General features: G+C 36.3%; 1 protein-coding gene across 3 annotated transcripts in view; it reads right to left on the bottom strand.

The window, feature by feature from the left end:
• The window catches only part of LOC149775967 (solute carrier family 28 member 3-like), an 89,799-nt gene that overhangs the window by 59,196 nt on the left and 16,056 nt on the right, over positions 1-14,547 (bottom strand). The window contains exon 1 of one of the 3 annotated variants that reach the window (XM_089940945.1): positions 14,426-14,546. The exons of the other annotated variants lie outside the window; for them this stretch is intronic. The gene's annotated coding sequence lies outside the window, so the exon portion shown is untranslated. Of the gene's footprint in view, positions 1-14,425; position 14,547 lie in introns of those variants that run through there. 3 annotated transcript variants of the gene reach the window in all.

Below are 14,547 nucleotides of genomic sequence, written 5' to 3' on the forward strand. Positions count from 1 at the left end.
GAGACATTGAAATCCATGCAGGTTATTGCTATGATGCAGTTCGATATGATAGAATAACTGAGCAGTTATTCCATTATTGATTTCACGTTTAATTACACGTGTATTATACATATTGTCTATTAAAACTTTCTGGATGTTATTCAGCTGGACGGCGCGGTGTTGATATGGATGTGTCAGGGTTTCCACCGAAACATATTTTTCTGCGTCTACTAGCGGTGTTGTTGCTGGTGTTAATCCAGGTAAGCTTGTGATTTTTAAGATCAAACCGGCAAACTTTAATCGTCTAATGCGGGCATTCAATATACTATTGTCAAGCTCAAATGCAACTTTGTGGCAACAAAGTAAGGTTGGGTTCACTAGCAACGGTGGAATCAGAGAATCTGGCGTGTCAGTTGAGAATATCAGAAGCTATGTTGATACAGCTAATGGTGAAATAACACAAAACGTAGATCAGCAGATCGCTAAGGTGCATGTACCACCACACACAGTAACCTTTTGGAACGCAATTACAACAATTTAAGAAAAAGAAGGAGAGAAACCAATATCCTTTAAAGAGGCAGAATTAGCGGATGGTCGACTTGTATTTTATTCTGGTGGTAGAAACGGTTTACATACACCTAAACCTCACATTTTCAAGGTGCGAGAGTCATTATCACAATTGTTTATCATAACTTTGAACTTAACGTGCGTGAGCACGACTGGGGGTGCTGATAAATGACAAGAGGGGTCGTGATTTTGTACCACTATCATTTATTCGGACGCCGGACAGTGATATTTTCGATTCTTCACAGTCGTATTATCAGTATCATTAGTCAGTGATGATGAAATCCAACTTGCTGTGCTTAAAGTTTATCCTGAAGAGTGCTTAACTGTCTTTGGTGTTTGTGTTTAAGACTGGATATTTTGATCATTATATAAGTAACGGATACTGACTGTGATGATGAAGTTGAGAAATTTACCACAGACGGGATGTTGGACCAATCGTCAGCGGAAGTTAAAATTGATAACAATTTTGCTCCGTTTCTTGATGAACATATGCGTGAAAACGGCGTTACCATACCCTCTTATACAGAGTCATACAATTTTGTAAACGTCAAGTAGAAATTGCCCTTTGGAATCATCCTGATGTACCTCAACAAACTCGAGGTCATCTTGGAACCCTTGCATGTAAACATGACAACGCACAGTCGTTGACGGCAGCACCCGGTACAAAACCTCTCCAGGATTGTTTCAACAATGGCAATTTGCATTAACCCATGTATTAACCCCAACTAAGTTCACTAAATAATATTTTATACATACGTTAGTGAACTGAAACGAATAAAATTCCCACTTTCGTTCAGCAAGGACCCACCTGTTTGAATAACATTTACTGGGCAAATATGATCGTTTGATATGTAAGTTTTGGGTCTAATCAGTGCCACTTTCAACGAAAGGAGTGATGGATTCCCAGAACGCACTATTGCCGGAGATTTAAGTATTCCCGAGGCAGAGGGTTTCAATAATTGTATGACAACTGTACCAGTACAAAAATGGCATTGGCTAGAAGTGTGTATGCTTATTGCGCCTGGGCGTGATGATGAACCGGAGCAAGGCATGCCTATCATACAATTAAAATAGGCGATCGTATTATCAATAAAAGAACTATAATGGACCATCAGTCTTATCAAAATGAGAAAAAAAATCGAATTGGATAAAAATCTGCGAGATAAAATTACCAAAAGAACAGCGCTGATTTTCAAATACCACCGTGCATGTTTGGTCGTAAATGTTCTTTGTGCTTTGCCTCAGCAACGACTGCTGGTCTTGGTGTGACTGGAAGCACGGTTAAAAAAACAAATATCGAAGGTTAAGCAATCGTTATTATTATTGGACCTTTATCTATAGTAACTGGTGTCTCTGGTGGAGATAGCAAATTAATTTCGTTCCGACTGAATTCAGCAGTACTGGTTGATTCAGAATAATTAGCAGTCACACACATGAGTCTGAATACAATGAATACATATTCGGTTGCAATTGAAGATAAAACAATCCGTGAGGCTGAGTTTGAGATTGTACTGGCAGAAATGGAAAAAGACAGCGCTGTCTTACGAAAAGTGAAAGTCGAGTAATCTGCTTTTAAGTAAAAGAAGATAAATAAGTGTCAAAATCACAGGTAGAACTTTCGCCAGAAACTATTAAGGAAATACAGGACCTAAGTGGTTGTGTTTTCGCAAAAGAAGTCCAAGAACTATATGGAATATGCTCAGCCTTTATAATTAATAGACTTGAGGCCCTTCAACAAGAACCTCTACCGATACTGAGCTTTGATATATTTGTGACTATGTTACACCTAATGAGTCGGGAACAAATGAGAAATGATGACAAAAAGTTTGATAAAATCCTCAAACTTGCATTCGTAACAGCCACAAATAAATCGATCGGTAACACAGTAATACAACATTCAGTAAAGTAGAATCGATGAAATATTTTAGTCTGTTGTGAAGCCCTTTGGGGACACTGATATCCGTCATAAACTATATCTTTATTCCTCTTGGCTGGGTCACATGTGTGCAAAAATAAAATGTATAAGCATGCAGCAGTCATACTATGTCATGGGGTGTAGAGACGAGAACAGGTGTCAGGGCCCAAAAAGGATAGAAAAAGCCAAACACCCTACTTTCATACTACTCAGACGTGCAACGTAATCTAACAGTGAAAATTGTCCAAATCAGGCTATTTATAGTTTACTTCATATAAAGACTTTGTTCAAATACTCTGGCGTTATTAAGCTACCCCTGAAAAGCAATAATCAGGATAAAAAATGGGTCACGCGTTCTACTCGTTTTTGTGTGTATTATCATGTATGTAGACACGACTTGTGCTAGAAAGTAGTACATGACAATAACACGAATACGGTTTGTAGCTTTATATACTGATCTGGATTATAACGTACTGAATATGACACCGTCTACCTGGAGAGGTATCGCTATAACAACGCTGAGAATATTAACATCATGTAAATGTAGACAGGAAGGCCAAGGACGATACATTTCAGTTTTACCCTGTTACTTTATCCTTGCCATGTAAATATGCATGTTTGCTTTTGTGTGTGTGTGTGTGTGTGTGTGTGTGTGTGTGTGTGTGTGTGTGTGATTTGTATGTTTAACGTAGCTCTAACAATTGTTCAGTCATATCGCTGTGATGTCTACAGTGTGGCTGCTTATAGCAATGTATAGCACTAGGGCATCATGCCACCGACAAGTAGCATGATGTCCTACTCAGTCATGTTATCATGACACCGTATCACCCAATCATAAAACTAACCTCTTAATGGAGCACGCCTAGCTAGGCAGCTGCTAGTACTATTTGTATGTCTTGGGTATGACTCGGACGGAATTCGAAATGGCGACCTCTCGCATCCGAGGCCGACGGTCTAACCATTTAAGCCCACTGATTGGTCAACTAAATATGCATTTTTGTAGGTACAATCAAACCATGTTGTTGATCTACGAAATGGATACAAGTTCTGACTTTTGTATTATTTGGCAACTATCTGCATGTACTGCTTTTGGATGTTAGATAAACTTTGTGTATGAACGGATATGGTTGTGATTATTGCATTACTAGCGTGGCAAATGGAAAGTAAAATATCAACAATATTTGATAACCATTAAGATTATTAACTGCCGCCGGTGTGAAAATTAGGAATATGAGAAGATTCCGAAAGATGATTCATTGCTTCCAATGTTTTATTTATCACATGATTACTCTGGTAATTACAGAGGAGGATCCGGCCGTTAGGGGTGGGTGGGCGAAGTCGGCATACACTCTCCATTTAAACCCCACTTAAAATTAAAAAGACGAGGTATGCTTTTCTAGAGTTGTTTTGTTTACAGGTATATAGTTAAAATTATGCCCTAGAAACGTCGAAAATGCAGAAGGTTCCAGTTGCTTCGCCCCCTGCCCCCCCCCCCCTTTGGTGGGCTCTTTCTTCAGACCCCTCGCCAACTTGCTTAACCACGCTGCCACCCGATATTTCCTGATCTTTCTCCTGTGTTATGTCAATATGCTGTATCATATTATTTGTATGCAGCACACCCCGGATTAACTTCACTACACTATTCGGCTTTGTATTACATACAGTTAGTAAATTTCATCACGTGCTAAATAAAATCTTAGAACATATAATCTGTACGACGTGTTTATTAACTTCACTCGAAAAGAGCATTCATGCACGATTTTACATCAACAACAACCAGTAGAATATATTCCGCTATGTTCTTTCAACAGTGTTCACATGTGTTTGTTTTCATGCTAGGAATATATGCTACCCGATGTTTTGTTGTACATTTCTGATCATTTTGACAACATATTTTCTATATATGTGAGAGTAAATTGCCTCTAGATTATGATGTATAGGTGGTTATTCGAGGCCAAGGAAAATCTCATACGTGGTCGGTTGTGGTAACCGAGGTAAATAGTTAAGAATTTTAGTCATATTAAAGTTAACAATCAGAGCCGTTAGTAGCGTACTAAGGGTAAATTACGCCCGGGAGCGACGATGATTGCGCAAAGAGGTTTTGCAGCCTCAGGACCTATGGTCCCGGGGTTTAGACTCCCCGAAACCTCGGGCGCCTGTGTCAACCTCCCCGTACCCTTAAACCGTGTTAGTAGGCTACAGAGAGCACCTCTAAAGCACCGTGACAGGACTACAGTGGAAATGTTTACCTACACTGATTGCTGCACGATGTTACCTGACTCAGTTCAATGATAAAGATTCGAATGTCATGGAAACATCTAAAAGCTCTTCCAGGAGACATTTTGCGCTCACATTTCGAATGGCGATAAACGTTTAAGTTTTCCATCACTTGGATTAACATGAGTAAACGAACGAGCTTATACTTGTGAAACTATCAATCACCCGTAGAAACTATCAGTCTATCACCCGTAGAATTTCTAGAAAATAAAATCTGCTGATGTACAAGTACATGTATAAGTAACCTAGTATACTTCTAAAGTATTTCCTGTTAGACAAATGTAATCAAATAAGGTGCTTCTTGCATCAGTGACACAGGATTCTTACTTGGCAATACATAACTCTCAGTTGTAGAGATTCAGACTAAATTCAGTTTCTTACGATATGAATGTCACTCCAACCTAAGCTCGCAACAGAATAATCGAGCATTGCACCAGTCATCTCACTCGCTATGGCGATCACAACACAAACACATACACACATACACGCAGAGAGAGAGAGAGAGAGAGAGGCATAGAATTCATACTATAATCATTGGTTATACTTTTATCATCAGCACATTAGTACTTTAACAATTCCACATGCAATGACCTGACCTAATTTTCACTACAGTCATCAATACGTTTCATCACATTAAGACCTTGCATCGCCTTGCTTATCAAATTTCGACAAGATTACTATTTCGGTGCATGCTAGATATAAAACAAGGGTCGGAAAACCAATATTTAATTGTGCAGTTGCATACCTATCAATCCTTTTTATTTTTTAAACACATGCTAGGGAAGTGTTCATATTTGAGGCAATTCTCTATATTTCCTGTTGGATAAAGCACAGTTATTTTCAGGAGAATGTGCGATATTTTGACCGTACTTTAATCATTGATATTAAAGTTAAGTGAATAACTAGCACTGGTATAAACTCTTAAACGCCTAAGTTATGTGAAAAATGAATAGTTCAAAATCAAACATTTATTGTGGTTAGAAACCAAACAACATTGCTTACATAACGCTCTTCAGCCATTAACTGCTTTCTCATCTAGCAAATTAGGCAATATAAGCGTAAAAAGATAACCTTAGAATTTGCGATTGACACTGTTAGTGTTCCCGTTGAGTTTTGTACTGTAAATCCTACAGAATAGTCAAGGGACGTCCAATCTTTTTTATAAGGGGGTCTAAAACAGACAAAATGCTTACGGTCGCAGTCTTCGTGAGCAAGAACACTTCCTTATCGCCAATCAGTCATGTTAATTAAATGCATATTTTCAAACGAGCCGCCTACATGACCGCGGGTCGCACGATAAAAAGGACTGGGCCACATATAGGCTGCGGCCGCGGGTTGGACACGCCTGACCTAGTCGGTGGACACCAGCTTCTAAAAATAGGGCTCTAGCCTTGCTTGTTTCTCCCATGCTTTGCATGTGTCATATTATCTATGATTAATATATACTCTGATTGTTCCACATATACGTAATGAAGCAGGTAATTGAATGGTATTGTTTCTTTATTTGATGTTGTAAAGTGGTAGAAGTTGTCGATAAGTATCCGCGTCATGACATTATGACGCCATTCATCTCTCACCATACATTCAATTATGTCAGTATTGAAATTATAAATGAAGTTGAGTGCCAACTAATATCAATATTTGCAATTTCTAAGATAAATGTTCAATATTTTTCTTCGATGATGATTGCAAATTAGAGTATATATTAACCATGATATTTTATGTGCAATATTTGATTTTGGGGTGGACTCTTCTTCTTACGTATCTGATTGATAATCAGGCCGGCCACTACCAAAAACAATTTGTCCACCCGAGTTATTAGACACTACATATACCATAGATATGCTTACAAGCAACATGTCGGGAGAGTGATTAGCTAGAGCATCATGGAAGGGTATGTGTGAATTCATTTTGTGTGAAGTTCTGTGAGCGTGTTATCTCGATAAATGCCGTATTTTGCATGTCATCATACCCATCTCAGTGTTCTAACTGACGAGGAAATACGATACGCAGGCATACATTGACAGGTGTCCAAGGAAAACTAAACTAAATAACGTTTTTCCTTGCTACATTTTGTAACGGGATAAGCTGTGTCTCTGAGAAAGGAAAAACTGTTTCGTTGTTTAGAAAGTATATCGAGCAAAATTATGAATCTTTGCACGAAATAAAGACATGACTGAAAATCCATTTAACAGTGAACTGTATATTTCTTTTATATTAGAAGTATGCAGGACTTCACAAAAAGCAAGTAGGTAGGGACAAACATTTATGCATACTGTATTACTTAATCATGTAGATAAATACCTGTGTACATACAGACACGCTTACCTATCTACTTACATACAACTCTTCTATTTCAGGATTTATTCGAAACAACATATTAGCTAAAATATAAGAAACTGCTCGCTATTCTTCATGGAAATGACGCATTTCTTAATGTTGAGAACCAAGCAAGGCAACTGCTAGTACCATTTTGATAACTCTTTGGTATGACTCGGCCTGGGTAAAAGCCGATACCTCCAGCATGCGAAATGACTGCTCCATCTACTTAGGACACCAGATCGAAAAACATTGTTTATTATATCATCGTTATGTATGAACACTGTATGCTTCCAAAGATAACACAAAGTTTATGATATTATTTTGATTATTACAGTAATAAATTTGACAAGCTTTTCGGGAAATTTTGAGTTTATTGGTGGCAAATAAGGTTTGTTAATTTACAAAAGATGGTTTGCAGTAATATAAATGTTTTAGAAACATAACTCTTTTTGTGAAATTAGGGACAATGACGTGGGAAAGATGTATTTCAAACTGTAAGCGAAGACAGGTAAATAGAGGTGGGTACGTTCGGGGACCTAACGATTTTGGACAAGCTTCGATGGAGTATGAACTACCATTCGTTTTTGCATTTACTAGTAATAAAGTCGGGACCAAGAGTCTTGTCTGAAGGTATATTATTGTGTAAATCCGTCATTTCTTCCGCATGCAACAAGTCACAATAAATGTGTAGATCTGTTAAAGATTATGGCATACAAACCGATATATATATATATATATATATATATATATATATATATATATATATATATATATATATAATTTCGAAGTAGGAAACACAATTTGGGGTATTTATTAAACTTATAGAGAACAGTGTTTTGATACAAAATTTTATTTGCAGTCAGCTAAAGCTTGTTCGCATAAGTTAGAGATACATCACGGGAGCAACCCTTAAGCCGAGGTTGTTGTTGTTGCTGTTATATGGTTTAACGGAATTTTCAGCACAAGATAGGCTATATATGGCAGCCAGTATAAATGGAGGAGGAAGAACCAGGGAAAAACCCCGAAAGAACCACCGACTTACGAGAAGATACTGGCAAGCTTTCTCACATACCCACATTGGCCGAGCCTGAGACTCGAACCCATGCATACAGAGGTGAGATGGCAGTGATCCGTAACGGTGAGCGTTTTAGACCACTCGGCCATTCGGGGCCCCATGTTACGCTGAGGAGGTGAAGCGCGAACGCAGTATAATAGTGGCATTTAGTGACTATTATGATACCGAAGAAATTTTAGATAACGCCAAAGTCTTCAAGGGTACTAACGATTCAGTTGATAGAGATTATCCGCAAGAAATTGTGGAAGCAAGGAAGAGGTTGTGGTCAAATGTTAAGATGCTACGCCAATGAGATTCGGGAGTTGGGTGGCTAAGTCTTATCCACTACCCAGCCAAGCTGGTCATTCTTGGGATGATTATAAGTGACAAATTCCCAGATTGGCTGAATGCAATGAAATGTTTCCGTAATATGTCACTCTTTTATGTGAAGCCTTTCCAGGCAAGTCAGCAAAGCAATTGTCCTTCTGACCAGTAGGATTACGCATTTATACAAAGACAAGATAATGAACAACAGTATACTAAATGATCTAGCAAATTCATAACTACATCACAATATAAAGGAAGAATTAGAATCAAATATATATGGAAATGAGGAACACAATGTTCGAGACAAAGATACAATGCCACTCAAGGCAGTAAGCTCGGGTAGTTCAAAGCATATGACTCGTAAACATATAATAAGTTTAGTGAGTACAGACAGATCATGAAACAGCAAGCAGTTCAGAGAGTTCAGTGAATACAGATTGGAGATGAAATAGCGAGAAGTACAGCAAGTTCAGTGGATGCAGACAGATGATGAAATAGTGAGGAGTACAGCGACTTCAGTGAGCACACGCTGGTGATGAAATAGCAAGAAGTACCGCGCCAGGTAAGAAGCATCGCAGCAAGACATTGAAATAGAGTTGGTTAATCATGATGGGCAATATATTAGTAGCGCATTAGAGCTGACAGATCAATAATATGTCTATCTATAACAAGTGGATATTTCCTCCAATTTCTGATACAAATTCCGTGCCAACCACTCAATCTAAAAATAGATTTACTCCGCCAGGAATTCATTCTATGTTTCGCTTGAATGCACCAGCAAGCATTACTGGATGTCAGTCATCAAGAAAAAACTCGCCAACAAACACGCCTACCCAAATGCCGCTCCTCATCAATAAATGTTGTCATTCAACAAGCCACTTTTTATCTGCTGAATCTAAATCCCACTCATTATGTTGATGAGTCGAGAGTCGAGATCATTGACACCAACAGCCAACGTGACATACAGGCAACCGTAACCAGGGCAATAACACTTTACATCGAAATAACCAAGGGTCATTACAGGACAGTAAAAAACATAGAATGTGGTTTAAGATGTGGTACTAAACTTTCCGTGTCTCAAAAGGGTTAAATTTGACTGTTCAATACCCAGAGGAAACATTCTTGATTTATATGCTTGCCTTTGCCATATTGAACCAGATGGCTATGTTTGGAATCTAGTAGGCAAGCTATGTTGGATATAAATATGTTTGTGAATGTAACATATTTTATGCGTTCGTTCTTTTCACTCAGATGTGCAATAGCTAAATCGTAACTTTACGTTATGCATTTATCTTCAATTTATCTACATTCATTTTGTTTTAAAAATCCACTGTCTTTTTTGGTCATCCATGTTTAGTCATTAATTTTCTTTAAATCTGACAATGTGTTAACCTTAGCTGTTATGCTGTTTTTGAATTAGCACTCTACCAGAATCTTTTATTTTCCCTAAACTTGAAACCATTTACATAAAATATTGTGTCTTTTCTTAGATTTTGCAACCTCATCATATATTTCTTATAATATTTGGTAAATGTAGCGTCATTTTATGTTTTGACCCTTCATTGCTTTATTCTTGAAGTGTCCATGAATGTATTTAAATATACTTGTGTATATTTCCAGTCAACCTACAGATCATGTGACTCTAATAAAACTAAAAGTGCAAAATCTTGGTCATTTTTGGGAAACACGCTGATAAGACTAAAAGTGCAAAATCTTGGTCATTTTTGGGAAACACACCAAATGATCATCTTCCGAAATATGATATTTGCATTCTAAACACCGGTCGTCTAAAACAAAGTGCAGCTGTCCCATCGGGCCATTCTATGACAATGACTAAATGAACGATTATAAACTCATTAAGATTCAAGTGAGAAAAGTTGCATACTTTTATTGACACGATACGTCTATTTTATATGAAGGAGACTGTATTCAAAAGTTAACTTGAACCAGGTGTCACTTAAAACGAGTTTTCTCGGTACCAGTAGCCACAATTTGTGATTCGATATTTACTTAAACTCACATTACCATCCGACCAAATATTGCCTTTTGCTTGGTATCCATTTATGTTCTGGAATTCAAAACTTATTTCCAAAGCTGTTGATGCCTTCTATCTTTGATATTTCAAAGTAATTACTCTTCTCAATTTCATTTTCTTCGTAATATGTAAGTTACATTGATCAGCTAAAGTGTACCTATATCCTGTCAAAGTAGCATCAATCAACAAAGTACCTCACTAGCAAAGGGTTCAACATAAACCCCTCCGCTTAGGGTAACTTTTAGAAGATTCAGCCAAAACATCATTAGCCCGAGAACACATTTGATAACATATTTCCGTGTCTGAAAGCTAAACATTTCGTCACTAATGATATAACCAACTGTGTATGACACTCAAAATTATATATTCCTGAATGTAAAAGATCTCCACTGTACAGTGAAACTTTGCCAAGCCGGTTATTGAGGGCGGCCAGTATGTACAATTTAGATGCGGGTTTTAATAAACCCAGCCACATTTGGCCGATAATATTTAGCAATTGTGCAGCGGGGACCGGTGTTGGTGCTGCCTGTCTTGGGGAGAGCATATCAATGTGACTTTCAGACGGATTCAAAGCGATTTACTATATATACAAACATAAAAGCGAGAAATTGACTTAAACTATGTACATAGCCGACGATTTCAACTTTCAACGGTACCAAATATGAATTACTTATATTTATGTAATATTCCTATCTCATGGTGTATAAATCTTTGAAATGAAGCGAAATGGCGTTAAATACAACGCATGTACCGTGAGGGTGAGGGGGAGAGGAGAGAGGGAAAAGAGAGATACAAAAGTGTGGCCTTTGTAGTTTATTGGGGAGCTGGTAGCCTTGTTTATGTCTTATATCAGTTGATTATGTCTCAAGAATTCATTTTTCGTGTCACTTCTCCGCTAAGTCGAAAACAGAAAATATGCACTTCTGCACTATATATTAGCATATATTAAATGATTATTCAGAAGGGAATGAAAATGTACCCGCAATTGGTATAGCAAAGGACATAGGATTAACTAAAGTGACATAATGCCATATGTATTGTTCTTCTATGATCTTCTTATGTCCTTTATCACAATTACATGGGGTTCATACTGGGTACACAAGCCTTTAATGGAAACGATCAAACAAGTTGTCAGGCTAACAATGGCAATAGTACACAATACATTTCTCGATCAGGATTCATTAAATATCTAAAAGAAAATATAGCAGACTAGAAACATTCATCACCCTAGCCCGTAAAAAGTATTGTAACACCATTTACTACATTGATTATGTGTATTCTTAATCATATTAGAAGCATGTTGTATATACGTCAGGTGAGATTAAAATGATATAAAAATAGAAGTGACTTATTAGTCTTGAAAATTATGTCGTCTGCTTGCAACTTTTGCAAGTACAATTCTGATTACCAAATTGAAGTAACTACCTAAAAGTTGGCACGTTAGATGGTTTCATGATGTAACTCCTATACATCCAAAAATTTCCAGATTTTCCACACCCACATCGCACACCACTACATCCTTATCACGCAACAAATTTGAGACTTTTATCTTTGCCTGTTTGCATGAAGAAAAAAAAAGGAATGTAGGGCTGAAAATATTTCCATAAAAATGCAAGAAAATTAAATTAATTTTAATTGCTTATTTAGTTGAAGGCAGGTAACATATATATATATATATATATATATATATATATATATATATATATATATATATATATATATATATATATATATATATATATATATATATAATGTGTCTACTTTCCTTAGCGTTGTTATGTACATTTGATTTAATTATATCTGATTTAACATATGTTTATTTCAATTCAAAATGTTTGTCAGTTTTTAACTTTTTTATATTTTTAATTACATGATATTGTAATGTAGTTTTATTCACTAAAGATGATACTTTTTTTAGAAAATAATTTGACCTTAACTCTTTTTTTATAAACACCAGTTGCTGATCTAAATCTTGACCTGGTTTCAGAATTTGTAGCAACCATCGTATACAAGTTCTATTTTATTTTAAAATAATTGGTTGTTTTCGAGTTCATGACGGGACTTTATCTTTAAGATGTAAACAATTTTTTTGTATTTTTTTAGAATAAAATGATTGGTTTTCGTCAGGGTCACGCTGAGTAAACGTGATCTGTAACAAGTTCTTGCTTCTATAACCTTCCAGAAGATGATCACGCGACCTCTTGTTTATCTTTTAGAAAGACCATATAACGCATGCTTTGGAGAATTAATCTCAGTAGAAGCTGGGCTGTTAAACAATTAGTTGTATGTAGTGATGTTTGGAGTTATTTCAAATTACTTTGATTCAAAAGGATTAATTCTGTTTTTTTACTCTAATGTAATATTGTGGAACAAGGACAGTTTTTTTAAATACAATTTATTCAGCTATCAGAAACCGGAGTGATGTTTCTTGTTTCTATTAGGAACTGTATACTTCAACACTACAGATTGCAGCATATGTCATCGTCTTCCATCTTGGATTCTTCGTCGGAATTCGAACGTGAAATCAGTAGAATATTTTGTTATTAGGACTACCAAAATTTTATTCTTGGATTAATTTTGGATTAATTTTGGATTTGATTCTATAAAACAGTTCATTGTTTTCATTTTTACAGAATTTGTCAAGGGAAATAAATTATTGTATATGTTTCAAAGCTTGTTGTTTTCACTCTTTCTTGTGTCACTGTTTATTCGAACCTGAACAAGTGACATAAGAGCGTTATCATCTTGGCCTAAGATTATAGCCAAATGACGGCACAAAGACAAATTTGTTTTTAATAAAATACTCTATTATGACTCTATGGTATTAAACGAATTAACTGAGAAAAGCAAAAACGAACAAGCTTTATAAAATCAAATTAAATTGATTTTGCTAGAATACAAAGTGAATATTTTAAAAACTTATGTATTGTGGATTAAATCACAAATAGTCCAAAACGTTCTATCACGAGTCCTAATGAATAAAGTTCTGATTATTAAAGATGTTAAAGCAAGATATGTAATTTCTCAGGTAAACAAGATTGCAAAACCCGCTACTTGACCTAGGTAGCAATTACCAATTTCTGGAATACTCTGACTTAATGGAATTTCAGATTGTGGTAAATACCAGGTAGGCTACGTATTGTTATGTTGGGGGGGGGGGGGGCAATTCCAATGTTCAGACCCAGTTTAAAATAAACTTGCTTTTATTAATAATAATCTTAATATTTAATCCACAATCATAGGAAAAATACTTGTCATGTATTCTATTGTTTACAGAACAAATGTTACATGTCCGGTACAACATGAAGTTGATTTTGGGCAGTGGGATAAAAGTAACACTACTACAAATTAAATATATATAACAACTGGTAAATGGAGAGATAATGTTAGCCGATGGTACTAAAGACACCCAAGCTACCTACTTACTAGTACTTCAAACGTTACCCTTTTCCCCACCTTCATGCGACGCAGTTACCCACTGAAACCTTGGTCAGCTAATGCAAATAATTTAAGTGTGTTGCTAACACAGCCTCCATGGCCCTGGCGGGATTAGAACAAAAATCCCATCTGATTATGTATTTATAATGCTACCAAACGGTACGCCTGTCCCGAATCATACAGGATATTGAGTATATCATATCTGTTTCTGGATTTGATGCCCAAATTTTACCTTTCCAAGTTTGTGTTAAAATTATATATTTTACATAATGAGGAACATGGTGATCTACAATAATGCAATTGTATTTTAGATGAAAGGTGTGAATGGAAAATACTACTTGTGCATCAGGGTCACACTTATGTCAAAGATTAGCGTTTCATTCAAAGTTTACTGTACACACTGTTACAATTTCAATACACGTTGTTCTCTCCCCGACTCATGGACAAACACACGTATTAAAGTCAGAACAAACACAAATACAAATAAGCAGATATATAAAATGACACTTACAGTTATCCAGCTTGATATCCATAGAGCTTCTCAACATTATAAATCTAATTAGTATTCTCTTTCGAGTGTAAAAATGTAGATGCTTACGGGAAAGAAAGAGGTCTGGTTGACACTGCTGTACT

Source organism: Sinohyriopsis cumingii, chromosome 18 (genome assembly GCF_028554795.1).
Source record: "Sinohyriopsis cumingii isolate HCF-2022 chromosome 18, ASM2855479v2, whole genome shotgun sequence".
NCBI lineage: Eukaryota > Metazoa > Mollusca > Bivalvia > Unionida > Unionidae > Sinohyriopsis > Sinohyriopsis cumingii.